This window comes from Lithobates pipiens, unplaced genomic scaffold (genome assembly GCF_037356315.1).
Source record: "Lithobates pipiens isolate NorthernLeopardFrog02 unplaced genomic scaffold, aLitPip1_a1.2 Scaffold_8, whole genome shotgun sequence".
Taxonomy (NCBI): Eukaryota; Metazoa; Chordata; class Amphibia; order Anura; family Ranidae; genus Lithobates; species Lithobates pipiens.
In genome coordinates, this window is record NW_027507903.1 from 228,742,421 (window position 1) to 228,760,602 (window position 18,182).

Genomic DNA, 18,182 nt, shown 5'->3' on the forward strand with positions numbered 1-18,182 from the left:
AAGATGGAGGAGCGCAAGGTCTCTACACCCACCGGCTCCGTGATATTGTCATGGAGGAGTTGAAGAGGACTCCAGTGGCAACCTGTGAAGCTCTGGTGAACTCCATGCCCAAGAGGGTTGAGGCAGTGCTGGAAAATAATGATGGCCACAGAAAATATTGCCACTTTGGGCCAAATTTGGACATTTTAGTCACTTAGGGGTGTACTCACTTTTGTTGCCAGTGGTTTAGACATTAATAGCTCTGTGTTGAGTTATTTTGAGGAGATGGCAAATTAACACTGTTATATAAGCTATACACTCACTACTTTACATTGTAGCAAAGTGTCATTTCTTCAGTGTTGTCACATGAAAAGATATAATAAAATATTTACAAAAATGTGAGTGTACTCAGTTTTGTGAGATACTGTAAATTCAATACTTCTCTCTGCCCCCTTACTCTCAGTATAGTAAAGTTGATCTTAAAAACCATTTTCAAGCACTGAATGTTTTACCCCTATGAGCAGGATTCTTAATTTCCTAAAAAATGTGCCAATAGCATCTCCTAATGTAGCACACAGTTATGTTCCTGGTTAGCAATAATATTTAGATGTTATGATGATGAGCATTTGTGCAATTCATAGTATGTACTAGCAAGGCGTTCCTTGCCATACGTTTGTACCTGAAGGAATACAAACATAGATTTGCATTGCTTGTTTTGAACAAAACAGCATTGTACTAAAAGTATGATGGGAAAACGATACCCTTTTTCAAGACCTCAAGCTTTTATTTGTATGCTTTGGTCAACTGCATGCATTTACGTATCCAGGCCTTGTGTTTGAGGCCTAATATTCATATGTTAAATATAGTTTTATCCTTTTATTTCATCTTAGGACATTGATGTTTCTATCTGCTTCCAAAGATAATCATTGGTAAAAGAAGGGACTAGTACACTGAAGATGGTTTGTCTGTTTGTGCCCACTGTTTTACTTCTTCCACTAGCCGTTGCTCTTTATTACCCCGATTGGTGATTTGAACAGGAATGAACAGAGTTATCTATCCAGTCCAGTGTTTGCAGCAGAGCACGTGGATTTGCAGGAGATGAGGTTTCTGCATGATAATATACTGCCCCTTTTAAAAAAAATATTAAATAAATTAATCATTTAGCACCCTGCATTTATAGAGTTGATCCTGTTGTCTTCAAATAATTGGTAATATTTGAATTTGATTATACAATGGTCCAATTAAGTCCAAATGTTATGAGGCCAAGTGCACTCATAAGGCTGTCTGCTACACCAGCAAAATAAGTGTAGGGTGCCAACTTGCCGGTTCAGTTGACTGAAAAGTCACTAATTGAGCAACACATCTTGTGCTCTGTGATGGAGTGTGTGCTGTCCAACCACTGAAGTCACATAGTGTAGGGTTCAAAGGCTATACCCTGGCATATAGACAGTCCTGTGAAGTGGCTCAAAGGACAAAACTCACTGCTAGTAATAAATCCTTCAATGTGACTCTTGGGGACACATTTGTGCAATCAGGAATCTATTTTTTTTTCTAATCTAAATTACTCTAGTTTTCTCTTATGTTGCTTTTCACCTATTTTTCATAGTATGCAGCTTCCAGTTTTACTGGTAGAAAAGTAAAATACATGACATTTGTCAGAACTAGTGGATTCCAGTAACCTTTATGCAAGTTTTCTGAATGTTTTAGGTGTCATGTGCTTTTTGCTCCTGTTATCATTGGGAAGCTATCAGCAAATGAAAGCATATGCAAACTCAGAAAGAAAATACTTTATATATTGCAGCTTATCATCCCTTTAGATGTGGTGCCTTTTTTTCTTTACTTTCATCTGGTCGTCCTGCCCCTAACACACTTCCTATCAGACAGTGATAATGGCTACTCACTGCACTGTATAAAAAAAAAGCAGCCTTGTTAGCCTAGGATGTCCTCTTGATTTGGACTATAAACACCATCCCCTCTGTATTGCATAAAGGGGAGTTGTTCTGTAGTTAGGAGAAGATAGCTTATTTATAAAAGAAACCTAATGCACCCACCACATTTAGGGCTGTATTATTGATATACATATATATATTCTCTCTCTCTCTCTCTCTCTCACTCACTCACACACACACACAACAAAACACTTGCACCTAACCAAAAAAAATATTAAAATTATATTAACAACTACTGTAGTGTCTTAGTGTAGTTGCTGCTTACCACTGCCATGTGTTTCCACATTTTTTTGGTATATATATATATATATATATATATATATATATATATATATATATATATTTACCACATTTTTCAAAACATATATTTTTTCAAAAAATACAAGGTTGAGGGAGCATCATCAGCATTCAAACTTTATAAAGAATGCCACAAGAAATATAAGGGTGCAACTGGGGCGGCTGAGATAGAACACGACAAACACATAGCAGAGGAGAGCAAAAAAAAATCCCCAAAAATTCTTTAACCACTTAAGGACCGCCTCACGCCGATATACGTCGGCAGAATGGCACGGCTGGGCACAATCACGTACCTATATGTGGCTCTTTAAGTGCCCAGCCACGCGGCGTGCTCCCGATCCAGTCCTGAGCTCCTTGACCGTGGCCGCGGGACCAGCGGACCTGAACGCCGCTGGTGTCCCGCGATCGGGTCACAGAGCTGAAGAACGAGGAGAGGTCTGTGTAAACAAACCTCTCCCCGTGCTTCCTACTGTGGCTGTCACCGATCGTCTGTTCCCTTTTATAGGGAAAGACGATCAGTGACGTCACATGCCAGGCCACGCCCCCTACAATAAAAAAAACACATAATGTCACACATAACCCCTACACTGCCCCTAATGGTTAACTCCTTCACTGCCAGTGTCATTTACACAGGATTCCGTGCATTTAAATAGCGCTGATTGCTGTATAAATGACAATGGTCCCAAAAATGTGTCAAAAATGTCCGATGTGTCCGCCATAATGTCACAGTCACAATAAAAATCGCTGATCGCTGCCATTACTAGTAAAAAAAAAATATTAATAAAAATGCTATAAAACTATCCCCTATTTTGTAAACCCTATAACTTTTGCGCAAACCAATCAATAATCGCTAATTGCAATTTTTTTTACCAAAAATATGTAGAAGATACGTATCGGCCTAAACTGAGGAAAAAAAAAATGTTCAATATATTTTTTGGGGGTATTTATTATAGCAAAAAGTAAAAAATATAGAATTTTTTTAAAAATTGTCGCTCTATTTGTGACAGAGGTGATCAAATACCACCAAACGAAAGCTCTATTTCTGGGAAAAAAAGGACACCAATTTTGTTTTGGGAGCCACGTCACAAGACCGCACAATTTTCAGTCAAAGCAACGCAGTGCCGAATCATAAAAAGGGGCTTGGTCCTTTGGCTGCAAATTGGTCTGGGGCTTAAGTGGTTAAGTATGTAAACAGTAAAAAAGGGGGGAAAGACCATATTGGCACCATAAAGAATGAGGAAGGACATCAGGTTACAAAGGATGGGGAGATGGTGGAAGTATTGAATTTATTCTTCTCCTCATTCTTCATGAGGGAATAGGGGCGCTTCAGTAACCAAAACTACAGTGTTTACCCTCCTGACACATCACAGGAAGCACCCTCATGGCTAACAGAGGACAGAGTTAGAATTAGACTTGGGAAACTTAACATTAATAAATCATCAGGACCGCATGGCTTGCACCCAAGGGTACTTAGGGAACTCAGTCAAGTAATTGCCAGACCATTGTTCATAATTTTTACTTACAGTCTACTGACAGGAATGGTACCAGGAGACTTGGAGAAAAGCCAATGTAGCACCAATATTTAAAAAGGGCCCAAAATACATCTCTGAGAATTACAGACAAGTTAGCCTAACATCAATAGTATGCAAGCTCTTAGAGATGGTGATAAGGGACTATATACAAGATTTTAGTAATGAAAACGGTATCGTTCGCAGTAATCAGCATGGATTCATGAAGAATCGTTCTTGCCAAACCAATCTATTAACCTTCTATGATGAGGTGAGTTGCCATCTAGATAAAGGAAAGCCCGTAGACGTGGTGTATCTGGATTTTGTAAAAGCATTTGACACAGTTCCCCATAAAAGTTTACTGTACAAAATAAGGTCCATTGGCATCGCCCATAGAGTGAGTACATGGATTGAAAACTGTCTACAAAGGTTAGTTCAAGGGGTGGTAGTGGGGTCCCACAGTGTTCTGTGCTGGAACCAATCCTATTTAATTTGTTAAGACCTGGATAATGGGGTAAACAGTTCAATCTCTGTATTTTCGGACTAAGCTAAGCAGGGCAATAACTTCTCCGCAGGATGTGCAAACCTTGCAAAAAGATCTGAACAAATTAATGGGGTGGGCCGCACCTGGAGTATGCTGTCCAGTTCTGGGCACCAGTCCTCAGGAAGGATGTACTGGAAATGGAGAGAGTACAAAGAAGGGCAACAAAGCTAATAAAGGGTCTGGAGATCATTAGTTATGAAGAAAGGTTGCAAGCACTGAACTTATTCTCTCTGGAGAAGAGACGCTTGAGAGGGGATATGATTTCAATTTACAAATAACATACTGGGGACCCCACAATAGGGACAAAACTTTTTTGTGGAAGGGAGTTTAACAAGACTCGTGGCCACTCATTAAAATTTGAAGAAAAGAGGTTTAACCTAAACTATGTAGAGGATTCTTTACTGTAAGAGCGACAAGGATGTGAAATTCCTTTCCACAGGTGAAGGTTTCAGTGGGGGGGCATTGATAGTTTCAAAAAACTATAAGCCCTTGTACTGTACACACGGTCGGACATTCCGACAACAAAATCCGTCGGATTTTGTCTGACGGATTTTGTCCGAAACTGGTGTTGCATACACACGGTCGGACAAAGTTGACGGAAAAGCCGATCGTTCGGAACGTGATGATGTTATTTCGTTACGATGGGACTATGTTCAGGCTAGTAGCCAATAGCTTTGGTCTAGGAATTTGATCTGAGCATACGTGGCACTTTGTCCGATCGGAATTCTCTACAAACGATCGGACAAAGACCAATTGGACCATGTTGTCGGAAAATTTTATAGCCCAGCTCTAAAACTTTGTCGGTCGGATATTCCGACGCAAACAGTCCGATGGAGCCCACACATGGTCGGATTATCCGACAACATGGTCCGATCAGACATTTTCCGCCAGAATGTCCAACCGTGTGTACAAGGGCTTAGACAAGCACCTGAATGACCGCAACATACAGGAATATACAATGTAATACTGACATATAATCATGCACATAAGTTGGACTTGATGGACTTTTGTCTTTTTTCAACCTCACCTACTATGTAACTATGTTTGTGGAATAATTTTTAAATGTATTTTAAATACTTACAACTGCAACCGCTGATTCTTTTCATATGTCTATTACGTAAGCAAGAACGTGAAGCTCTAGAGTCCTTTCATTTACCATTCCAAAATGTGCTTTAGAGTCACCTGATAAAAAGGAATCTCAATGTGCATATTTGCTTTAAAGGTCATTACACAATATCCCAGTTAAGGATTCAACTACACATGACGTTTTAATTGTTTGTTGGCAGTACAATTTTCAGTACAGTTATTTTAAGTTAAGGCAGTGGTCAACAAGGAGTTACGTCTCGTGCTTACTAACAAATGTAATCTCACATGTATTATTCTTCATGCAAACAATGAGGGGCATGGCTCTGTTCAGCCAATCACAGGGAGCCCAATGCAGCTGGTGGAATGAATTGAACTCTCGTGAACATTTTTGTAAGACGTGGTAGGAAACATTAAACGGTTCAAGATAACCTTGCTCCTGCTGCTTCAACAGGTGCAGTATAGTTTTCCTTTTATATGAACGATTTTATTATAATTTTAGCAGCCTTGGAGCTTTGTTTGTTTGTAAGGTTTTGAATGTAACAGATTCTTTTGTGCAGTATGCGCTGTGAAGATCTGTGCATAGATACACACATACTTTAAAAGTTTCATCTCAAAATATTTTGGAGGTAAAATATAATTAAATTACACATTTGAAATATTTTCATTGCTGTATTTTACATAATGCCCATACCATATATGTATACTATGTAATTATTTGCAGTTCTGTAGCAGTATTATTCTCAGTTTGGACTGTGTGGATTGTACAAATGTATGCAGTCCTAAGCAATAATTGTTCAGGACTGCAGGAATTTGCATGTTTTATCATCATTGCAATGAATTGCATGGGAAGGATGCAACCCAGAAAAATTAAGTGCGTTCTCAGTATTAATTACTCTTCCCACAATTGTGCCTCGTTTGCCTTGGACCCATTTTACCACTCAAATTTTCAGAACAAGACAGCTTAATGGACGGAATTCCTTAACGTGTTCCTCACACTTTTTCGGCAGTAGGGTTCCTTTAAATCAACCTGCACCTACATCAGGAAAGATTTGTGAAATGTTGTTAAGGTTTTTAGCACGTGCAACAGATTCAGGTAGTTCTTATTACCATGGCTTTAGGAATCTGTTGCTATGGCAGAAACAAATTAAAAAATAATCACCAGTGTCAGATTTAGAATCCTACGGTAATTAAGACCCTGATTAAGATCCTACTAGCAACTGACAACTCATCTCTAGCCTCATTCAGCTGCCAGCAGACAGATGAATGTAAACAAAGGGGTTGAGATGCTGGCTAATGTCAGCACCCAAATATGGCAATGGCCATATTTTGACAATGAGAGGAATCTCCCAGCAGGTAGCTGAATGGGCCAGGGATGAAACATGATGGTGTCTTCTACATGTCTGGGATGAAGGGGTACTCTGACAGTGGAAGGAGCCTGATGAGGAACTTTGAGAGACAAGTTCCCCGTCAGGTCTATCTTGTGATAAACAGCAGACAGAAGTAGCCACAATTTGGTCCAATAAAAGCTATGGAATTATTAGCAACCAATGATGTAGGGGCACTCTGACAGTGAAAGGAGGCTGGTATGGAATTCTGGAGGAATAGTTCTCCATTGTGTCTGCTTGCCTGTGATTGACATTGGATGGCAGGGGGCAAATACCATAGCCACTACTCAGCTGAATATCAGCTATGTAATCCTCTCACTGTTTCCCACTGTCTATCACAAGGAAAGTGAACCTAAAAGGAAACTAGCCTCAGAGTTTCCGATCTGACTCTATCCACTCCATAAAAAACTTCTCACCGTCATGCACAGAGTTAGTGAGCTGCACTGAGGATAAAATATCTGATATTATAGACGCTTCGGTATCAGTGCCAGCCACCTCCTGTGACAAATGAATGTACATGAATCTGTCACAAAGACGTGACATTATGGTGCAGATGTGTGTGAATTCTAAAGAATGTCTACAATACTCTTTATGGATTCCACTGATTCCTTTTTTCCAAACTCACCTGATGTACTTAGTTGCCTGTGCTTGTATGCGTCCCAGCTCATTCCATAGCTCTCATCTGCTGAAGTATCCCGCAGATGAAAGTATAATTTTGATACTTACATTTTGCAAATCTATGACAGCCTTCATGGAGCCCTAAACCTAAGGCTCCATGCACACTGAAGCTCAAAAAAGCTATTTCTGGACGCCAGATTGCTGGCAGAAAACGCTGGTTGAAAAACCTGCTTTTAACAGCGTTTTATACTAGCGTTAATGAACGTTAATGAGCGTTTTACAGCGTTAGCGTTAATGGGCGTTTTTTATAAAAATACACAGAGGACACTCCAAAAATCCCACAATGCATTGAAAAATAGAATGCCGAACACTAATGAACGAGCGTTAATGAGCGTTAATGAGCGTTAATGAGCGTTTGTCGTTTTTTGCCGCTGAAAAACGGCACTTTGAACGCGAATTTCTGGCGTTCAGAAAAAAGCCCATAAACTCCACTGCTCATTAAAGCTGAAAAACGTCCATGTGTGCATGGACACATAGGCTAACATAGAGTGGAGTTTATGGGCTTTTACAAAAAACGCCCAAACGCCAATAAACTGCAGTTTATCAGCTTCAGTGTGCATGGAGCCTAAATGTTGTGTTTTGATAAGTTTTAATGATGCCTTTGCAAACATATGGGCAAATAAACCACTTGACCTCCAGAAGGTTTTACCCCCTTCACGACCAGGAAATTTTTTCCTATTCAGCACTGTGCTACTTTAACTAGCAATGCCTCAGTCATGCATCACTGTACACAAAAGACATTTTTATCATTTTTTTCACACAGATATAACTTTATTTTGCTGGTATTTAATCACCACTGGATTTTTAATTTGCTGCTATATAAATTAAAAAATACAGATAATTTGGAGAAAAACATGTTGTTTGTTCCTAGTTTCTGTTATAAACCTTTGCAAACAAACCATCTTTCTTCATAAAGTTAGACCAAAATGTAGTCTACTACATTTCTTTGGTAAAAATAACCCAAATCAGTGTACATTTTTAAGTCTGTGCGAAAATGATAGGGTCTACAAACTATGGTATATATATTTGAAAATGTATCACTCCTGATGTACTGACTGTCTCCTTTCTTGAAGCCCTAAAATGCCACGACAGCACAAATACTGTTGAAAAAGAAATGATACCCACTGATGTGTGGTGTCAAAATAATGACTTAAGGCTGTCATTGTGGGGGTTATTTACTAAGACCGGAGAGTGCAAAATGCGGTGCAACTCTGCACAGAAACCAATCAGCTTGCAGGTTTTATTGCCAAAGGTAATTGAACAAGCTGAGAAGATGATTGGCTATCATGCACAATTGTTCCAGATTCTGGCTACACCGGTTTTAGTAACTCTCCCCCATATTGGCATGTGATAAATCAGTACATGTCTTTGAAGGTCAAAAGATCATATGTATGGAAAGCAGAGAATAGGCGGCTTTTTCAGAAGCAATGTTCTTTTGGTGAAGGGTAAAGTGTGGGACGAACACTGGCTCATTTGGTGAAAACCAGTTCTCCCCCTCAGCTATACCAACAATAAAAGGAGGGATTTCTTCACATACATCAGAGATTATAGACACATTTAGTGATTATTACAGAAATGTGTATACGTCACAGAGGATAGATGAGGAGGGAGAGATGAATACATTTTTGGGGACTTTGGAGATCCCGTCCATTACAGAAGGGGACAGAGAGCATATGGAAGACCCAATAACTCTTGGGGAATTAGAGCAAGCAGTAGCCGGAATGGCTAACCAAAACTCCCCTGGACCGGATGGACTCCCGAAGGAGACTCTAAACATTAAATAATATTTACATTAGATAAATATTAGTCCCGGAGTTGCTTAGGGCGTTGAAGGGGACGGCGATGGAGAGAAAACTCCCCGCCTTGATCTCAGAAGCAACTATAATAGTGACACACAAAGAGGGGAAAGAGCCATTAGATACATCATCATATAGACCAATATCCCTGCTATTATAGGATGTTAAAATATTAGCCAGGCTGAATAAAATTGTCTCAAAACTCATACACCCAGATCAAAATGGATTTATTGCTAATATATCCAATAGTATAAATATCAGAAGGGCATTCCTAAACCTGCAGACCACATCAGAAAATAGGGGATCGAGAGCTGTTCTGTCCCTAGATGTGACCAAAGCTTTCCATAGCCTAGAGTGGGGTTACATCTGGTGCGTTCTGGAGGTATTTGGGTTTGGACCTTCTTCTTTGGGTGCATAAAAACATTGTATAATGACCCAAGTGCACAGCTACGCAATAGAGCTTTTGCAGGTCTGGATCCCCTCAAAAGTAGGAAAAGATGAGAAGAGGATATAGGGGAAATAATGGAGGAACAGTGGAGAAGGATACTGGAGCTGGGATTATTGGTATCGGTCTCCCCTTCACAGAAAGTATCACACCTGATGTTGATACATAGAGCCTATTACACCCCTAAGAGGTTATTCTCGTTTGGTAGAAGACCGGATGCTAATTGCTCCAGATGCCAGGAGACTGGAGACCTTATACATATGATGTGGAGATGTCTAAAGTTATTTTGATACTGGGCAGGGGTTCTTGACACCATAAATAGAATCTATGGGACGATGTTAGAGATGGAAGCCAAACTCTGTGTATTGGGATACAGGAAGACATCGAGTGAAGTATCAAGTACTATGGTAGTAGTATTAAGGCGTTTATTCCAAGCAAGAAAACTTATTGCGCAGAGATAGTTGTCGAGGAGACCCTTGTCAGTGAAAGAATGGACCCACACCATAAATGAGATAGTATGGAAGGAAAAAGTAGTCTACACAAAAAGAGGAAATCTTAAGGAATTTGAAAAGATGTGGAGTCCCTGGCTAGATGAGATGGGTTATCTCCTAGACGGAAGGAAATATCAGAGAAATACCTAAAGAAACAGGATAGGGATGGAAATAATACTATAGGTAAGATGTTAAAGATGCACTGGAATAGTGGAGGAGTAATCTAGACTAGAATAAAATAGTTAGACCCCTTTCACACTGCAGGTGTTTTTCAGGCGCTACAGCCCAAAAAATAGCACCTGCATAGCGCCTGAAGAAAGCGGCTCCATTCACTCCTCGGGCTTTCACACTGCCCAAGCACCAAGCACTGGAGCAGTGCGCTGGCAGGGCGTTACAAAAAGTCCTGCCAGCAGCTTCTTTGGAGTGGTGAAGGAGCGGTGAATTCACCGCTCCTCCACCGCTGCTCCCCATTGAAATCATTGGGGCAGCGCTGCGATACCACCGGCAAAACGCTGCTTCAGCGACATTTTGCAGGCAGATTTAACCCCTTTTCGGCTGCTAGTGGGGGGGGGGGTTTAAACTAGTGACCGAATAGCCCCGCTAAAACGACGGTAAAGTGCCTAGGCGGCTCGGTGTGAAAGGGGTCTTAATATATATAGGTATATATAAAAAACAGCCATAGACTGGAGAGAAGAATAAGATGGTAGGATCAGGGGTACTTGGGGGGGGGGGGTACCCCTGAATTGGAGGGGGCAAGGGAGATGGGAAAGGGTAAAGACTGGTGGTATGTATCATAATATGGAAAAAGACAATGCACTGAAATAAATCTTGCTGTAATGTTTTTTTATATGATGTTTTGTAATTTGAAGGAAAAAAACTTATTAAAGAATAAATAATAATAAAAAAACAAAACAAGAAGATCATATGTAGACAGAGAATGACAACATTTCTATAATTCTAAGGGTCTGAAAAACATTAGTTAAACGATTATGGTCAGACCACAAGCAACCTGTTTGTATTCATTACAGGAACCAGTACAACTTGACTTACCCTGTGTTTATAAAACTACAACAGTTCAGTATTTTAATTGGGCACTTAATAAACTGGTTGGACTACTTTTAAGGCATTTAAAAGATTTATTTATCCAATAACATTTCAGTTTTGAGGTACTTTATCTTTCCTCTTTATAAAATAGTACACTACTGCAAAAGAAAAAAATAGTATGCACTTTGAAACCTTAGATGTACATCTGCAATGCTGTTGTTGTTCTTACCTTTTTTTTCCTTTTGACAAAAAACTGTCATGTGACCATCTCTTCTTGCTGATAGTGAAGAGTGGGGTTACAGGACACTGTGCAGGCACACAATGTGCCTTCATTCCAATACCTGTCCAGCTTAAGGCAAAATTCAGGCTGTGCTTGAGCGGGGGTGTGTGATCAAGAGGCAAGCTGTGATTAGGAGGGCGGTGTCAGAGACATGCTGTAATTGGTCAGAGGACATGGTAGCTGATTCAACTACCCAATACAGGCATACTGTGTCTGCACGGTGTCCTGTACCTCTGAATGGTCAGCCAAAAGAAGAAAACTGACCACACAAGCACAAATCAACTTCTCAGTATAGAACAAGGAAGAAAGATGACTGGCAGGATCGACCAGGTACTTTCAATTGAAGAAGTTAATAAAAATGATAGAGACTATTATTTTTAACCACTTAAGGACCAGGCCTCTTTTTCAGATTTGGTGTTTCCATGTTTAAAACAGTTTTTTTTTGCTAGAAAATTACTTAGAACCCCCAAACATTTTATATTGTTTTTTTTGAACACCCTAGAGAATAAAATGGCGGTCATTGAAATACTTTTTTTCACACCGTATTTGCGCAGCGGTCTTACAAGCGCACTTTTTTTTGGAAAAAATTCACTTTTTTGAATAAAAAAACAAGACAACAGTAAAACTAGCCCAATTTTTTTTTTATACTGTGAAAGATAATGGTATGCCGAGTAAATTGATACCCAACATGTCACGCTTCAAAATTGCGCCCGCTCGTGGAACGGCGTCATACTTTTAGCCTCAAAAATCTCCATATGCGACATATAAAAAATTCTACAGGTTGCATTTTTTGTGTTACAGAGGGGGTCTAGGGCTAGAATTATTGCTCTCGCTCTACCGATCGCGGTGATACCTCACATGTGTGGTTTGACCACCGTTTTCATATGCGGGCGCTACTCACGTATGCGCTCGCTTCTGTGCGCAAGCTCATCATAACGGGGTGTTTTTAAAAAATTTTTTTTTTTTTCTTATTTATTTTAATTGATTTTATTTATTTTTACACTGTTTTAAAAAAATAAATAAAATGGATCACGTTTATTCCTATTACAAGGAATGTAAACATCCCTTGTAATAGAAAAAAGCATGACAGGTCCTCTTAAATATGAGATCTGGGGTCAAAAAGTCCTCAGATCTCATACTTGGGCTAAAATGCAAAAAAAAAAAAAAAAAAAAAAAAAAAAAAGAAAATCTGACATAAAAAAAAAAAAAATACCTTTAAGAGGTATGGGCGGAAGTGACGTTTTGACGTCGCTTCCGCCCTCCTATGGTATAGAGACGAGTGGGGGCCATCTTAGCCTCACTTGTCTCTATGCCCAGCAGATGGAAGGACCCGATCGCCTCCGGGGGGGTGGCACCTCTCCCGCCGCCGATAGCGGTGATCTCGCGGCGAATCCGTACAGCCAACCGCCGCCTGAAGAGATGGATATCTCGGTTGTGGCAGCAGCTGCTGCCGTTACCGAGATATCCCTCTTCAAAAATAGGATGTACATCGTCGTGCGGCGGTCGGCAAGTGGTTAAAATACACATATTATTAACTACCGTATTTATCGGCGTATAACACGCACCCCAGGAGGGAATTTAAAAGAAAAAAACTTTTAGGGGGGAAGTTTAAGGAAAAAAATGTACATTTAAATGCCCATCAATGCAGCCTTGTCAGTGTCATTTGCAGCCTTATCAGTCATTTGCAGCCTTGTCAGTTATTTGCAGGCTTGTCAGTGTCTTTGCTGTTTAAAAATTGTGCCGCCGACATGCAGAGCGGATGTCCTGTGTATCTCGGCAGCGCTCGATAGTTCTTGCCATTCTCGGCGGCTTTCGGGTATTTTCGGCCGCACTCGACCGCTCTCGCCTATTTTACCCGTTCTCGCCTATTCTCGGCCGCACTTGCCCATTCTCGGCGGCTTTCAGCTTTCTGAAAGCCGGCAAGAACAGCTGAGAATGGCCGAAAATACCCAAAAGAGGGGGCGGCAAAGAAGGTTAGGAATGGCGGGGAATCGGCGTTTAACACACACCCACGATTTTCCCCTGATTTTAAGGGGAAAAAGTGTGTGTTACACGCTGATAAATATGGTAATTATCAATGTATAACTGACCAACAGCTACATTGTGAATGTCCTAAGCCCACATACTTGGCAATAAGGTCCCAAGCACATTCATCTAAAGGAATGATTATTTTCTCTGCATGTTCAAAAGACGGGTGCCAGTCTCTTCAGATAAGATTTTGTATTTTTTTTGCACTAGTGCATGAAGAACAGGGAGGAAGGTGGAAGGAGCACAGGATACCTGAAGGCTTATTTGGTTTAACTTTCTGAGTCCCTCTCTCATTGGGCTTTGCTGGTTGGACCCTTAAGCGTCAAATGTGACTGCTTTACAATGGATGTCCTAGTGGTCTTAAAGAAGATCTATCACCAGAAGATAAAAAGCCCCAAGTGGTCCCTGTGCATGTAGCATTGCTCTCATTAAAATCTGAGCAGTTAAAATAATACATTTTTATATCTGTCATTGCTGGCGGTAGCGCCTCTTACCTGAAGAGTAAAACTATGGGCGTTCCCATGGGGGAATATATTCAGTATTGAAATGAAAGAAAACAGTGGCATTGGTTAAATGCAAGAAACAAAACAACTGAGAAGCAGGGTATATTCAGTATTATGAACCACATCCCCATCAAAATACAATATTGTTTATGACAGTGTTATTTTAAGCCACTTCACACACAACCCTGTTAAGTTTTAGTTTTAGTTAAGTGTTACGTTTTAGACACTAAACTCCTATACTGTAGTGTTCCATTGAAAAATGTTCATGTTTGCTTGTGGACTGGTTGTTGACTCATTATTGACCTTAAAGGGTAAGTTCACCTTTGTACACTTTTATTTATTTTTTTCAAAATTCCAGCTCCCTTATGCACCAATATAGCATTCACGTACTTTTTTTTACAAAAATATCAAAGCTTTCCATTAAATTTACAGACACTAATGATCGGAATTCTGGCCAGAAAAAGATCGATGAGAGCTTTTCATCAGAAAATGCAACCGTGTGTATGCTCCATCGCAATTTAGCTGTCCGAATTCCCGCCAGCCAAATATTGATAGCATGTTCTCAATTTTCCCGGCGGAACAAACTTTCTATCGGTAATTCCGATCGTGTGTATGCAATTCCGACATGCCAAAAATCACGCATGCTCAGATTCAACTACGAGACAGAAGCTATTGGCTACTGCCTATTGAACTTCCTTTTTCTAGTTGCGTCGTACGTGTTGTACGTCACCGCCTTATAAACGATCGGAATTTGGTGTGACCGTAGGCAAGACAGCTTGAGCCAAATTCCGTCGGAATTCCGTCAGGAAAACCATCAGAGCCTTTTCCGACGAGAATTCCGATCGTGTGTACGCGGCATTAGGCTGGATTCACACCTGTGCAGTTTTAGTCCTTTTTGCATTTTGCAGATTTGCACTACAGTCCATTTACCATGGTTTCCTATGTACACACGTTCTGTAGTGCAAATCTGCACAAAAAATGCATAGGTGTGAATCCAGCATTACCTTTCTTGTGCTAATCCATGAGCTTTGCATTAGTAATGTCTTCTTCCTGATCAGACTTTAGGTCATGACACAGGGAGGAATTGACCAGCTGATCTCATTAGCACACACCTGTTTCATCCACCCTCCCATTCCCAGATGCATGTTTTTTTTAAATAAAATGCAATCAATCATGTAATCACCTTTCTTAATAAATACACAATATACAATCAGACTGTATAGTGTATGGCCATGTTTATACAAGTACATAGAAGGGAGTGGACAGAAACACTGAGCTGTCAAGCCCCGTTTACAACTCTGCATAGCTGGAACTTGCATTCCCACATGTCTTTTTTTCTTTAGCAGGGGGGGAGGCGTTTGAGCATTTTCACTCATCACACATAGGGCAGTCCATCCACCTGAATGGACTGCCCTACACGCAGCAATCGCCCCAAAGAAGCTTACGGAACTTTTTTTTAGAGTGGAGCTTTTTACTGCGATTTTTTGTGCAGTGCATTTCTGACATGCAAGGAAACACACCGATGTGAATGGAGCATCATTGTTCTTGTGTTACCGTACCAAATTCACTTTCAGGCCCCATTCCCATCATAGTGGGAGCAAACCTTTTGCTATGCAGAGTTGTGAACCGGGCTTGACAGATGAGTGTTTCTGTCCACTCCCTCCTATGTACTTGCACAAAGATGGCCATACATATGTAATCTGATTGTGTATTTAGTGAGAAGGGTGATCACTGATTGATTGCATTTTATTTAAAAAACATACACCTGGGAATGGGAGGGTGGATGATGCAGGTATATGCTAATGAGATCAACTGGTCAACTCCTTCCTGTGTCATGACCTAAAGTCTGATCAGGAACAAGACATTACTAATAGAAAAGTCTGGAAATGTGGATTAACACAAGAAAAGTAAGTGACTGTAGATTTATTGGAAAGCTTTCCTATTTTTGCAAAAAAAAGTACACGAATGCTATATTGGTGCATAGGGGAGCTGGAATTTTGAAAAGAAAAGTGTACAAAGGCGAACTTACCCCTTAATCATTTTCCTAAAAGCCAACTGACAGGTTCTCCCACCTGGCAAAAAATATACCCTGAAGTGACTAGTTCACAGCCTAACCACAGCTGTCTTTATTTGAATGACACTGACATGTTACTGTTCATTTACATAGCAGGTGATATTGCTCTTTGCATTGCTTAAATTAAAGAAGTAGTCAAAAACGACTAAAGTACACTTTGCGAAGATATATGTACATATTATGAGCGCTAAAAAGCTTTAAAATAACCCCTTGCTGACCTTTGTATTTACAGCCACCCTGAAGCAATTTATTCTAAAAGTTTAAAACTGAAGCATTGAAGTCTTTCAAGTCAGGGCTCAGAACACTGCTTTAGCCCTTGTTCACACTGCCGCGGCTGCAGAGCTGCATGGCTTTGAAACTTTGAATCCCACATCCCTGCGTGACTTCATTGTGGCTTGCATATGACTTCTTTAACAGAAGTCAGTGCTAGTCGTGTTGATGTCATCAAAAAGTAGGGCAGGAACCTTTTTCTAAGTTGGAGCGACTTGTGTCAAACCGATTAGAACGGTTCTATTACCGTTAATGGGGTGTAACTTGTCATGCGACTTTGAACTCTCAAGTCGCATGTTTTTCTGGTCATTAGAGATTAGAAGACTGACAGACTGTCAACTCACTGCTGAGAGGGATGAGCTGAGCTTCTAAGACCCCTTTCCCACTGGGGCCATGGCTGCATTAGCGTTAAAGCGCCGCTAGTACTTTACAGCTGTCTAAGCAGTGCTTTTTGACCACTAGCGGGGCGTTTTGACCCCAAAGAAAGGGTTAAAAATGCCCGTGTTACATCGCTTCCGAAGTGCTTTTCAATGGGCAGGGCGCTTTGGGAGCACTGTATAAAGCGCTCCCAAACCGCCCTAAAGATGCTGCATGCAGGACTTTTCCTAACGTTTCGCAAGCGCACTGTCCCAGTGTCAAAAGAATGGGAGGCGGTTTTCAGGCACTTTTTAGAGGCTATTTCTCTAAATCGCATGAAAACCACCTCAGTGTGAAAGGGGTCTAATGCCCTGTATACATGGTTGGACATTCCGACAACAAAATCGGTCAGATTTTTTCCAACTGATTTTTGCCCAAACTTGTCTTGCGTACACACGGTCGCACAAGTTGGAAAGTCTGACCGTGTGTACAGGGCATTAGAGAAAGTATAATGCCCTGTACACACTGTCGGACTTTCTGACGGAAAATGTGCGATCGGACTGTGTTGTTGGAAATTCCGATTGTGTGTGGGCTCCATCTGACTTTTTCCGTCGGAATTTCTGACACAAAGTTTGAGATCTGGATCTAAAATTTGCTGACAACAAAATCCGAACATTTAAAATTCCGATTGTGTGTATACAATTCCGATGCACAAAGTGCCACGCATCCTCAGAATAAATTAAGAGGCAAAAGCTATTGGCTACTGGCCTCTTTATAGTGCCGTCATACATGTTTTATGTCACCTTGTTCTGAACGATTGGATTTTCCGACAACTTTGTGCGACCGTGTGTATGCAACACAAGTTTGGGCCAAAATCCGTCGGAAAAAATTCGAAGTATTTTGTTGTTGGAATGTCCAACCGCGTGTACAGGGCATAAATAAAAATAAAGCTGGGAAGCAATGGCTTCAAACATTAAAGCAGCCCTTCACCCATAAATATAACTTTCTTTCCTCTGTCTCCTCCCTCTTCCACCTGGAAGAAATCTTGGATTACAATAAACAATAAATACCTTTATTAATCATTCATTTTTTTTTTTTACATTCTCATCTAGGCGTGCATGACGTGTCCAGTGCAATATCACGTTATAGCTCACACATCAGGTTTAGAGGACCTGATAGAGCCCCACAACGTGTCTGCACATGTGTGAAACCCCAAAAAAAACCCAGACATGCACCAAAAGCAGAAAGTTCCAACCCAGAAAGGAAGTGCAACATGTCTGCACATATATGGGGGTTTCGCAGGATTGTGAACATGGCATGTTCATACATGCGCAGGTTATTGGTCCATGAGTGATGAAGAACTTTGGCCTGGAAAAAGGACAATATTGGTTTCTATGGCTAGTATATATATATATATATATATATATATATATATATATATATATATATATTTACATACATGAACAAT

At 40.5% G+C, this 18,182-nt stretch overlaps 1 protein-coding gene across 2 annotated transcripts in view; it reads left to right on the forward strand.

The window, feature by feature from the left end:
- Window positions 1-18,182, forward strand: part of LOC143963731 (monocarboxylate transporter 2-like) — a 141,041-nt gene that overhangs the window by 9,880 nt on the left and 112,979 nt on the right. The window contains exon 1 of one of the 2 annotated variants that reach the window (XM_077473451.1): window positions 5,616-5,814. The exons of the other annotated variant lie outside the window; for it this stretch is intronic. The gene's annotated coding sequence lies outside the window, so the exon portion shown is untranslated. Of the gene's footprint in view, window positions 1-5,615; window positions 5,815-18,182 lie in introns of those variants that run through there. 2 annotated transcript variants of the gene reach the window in all.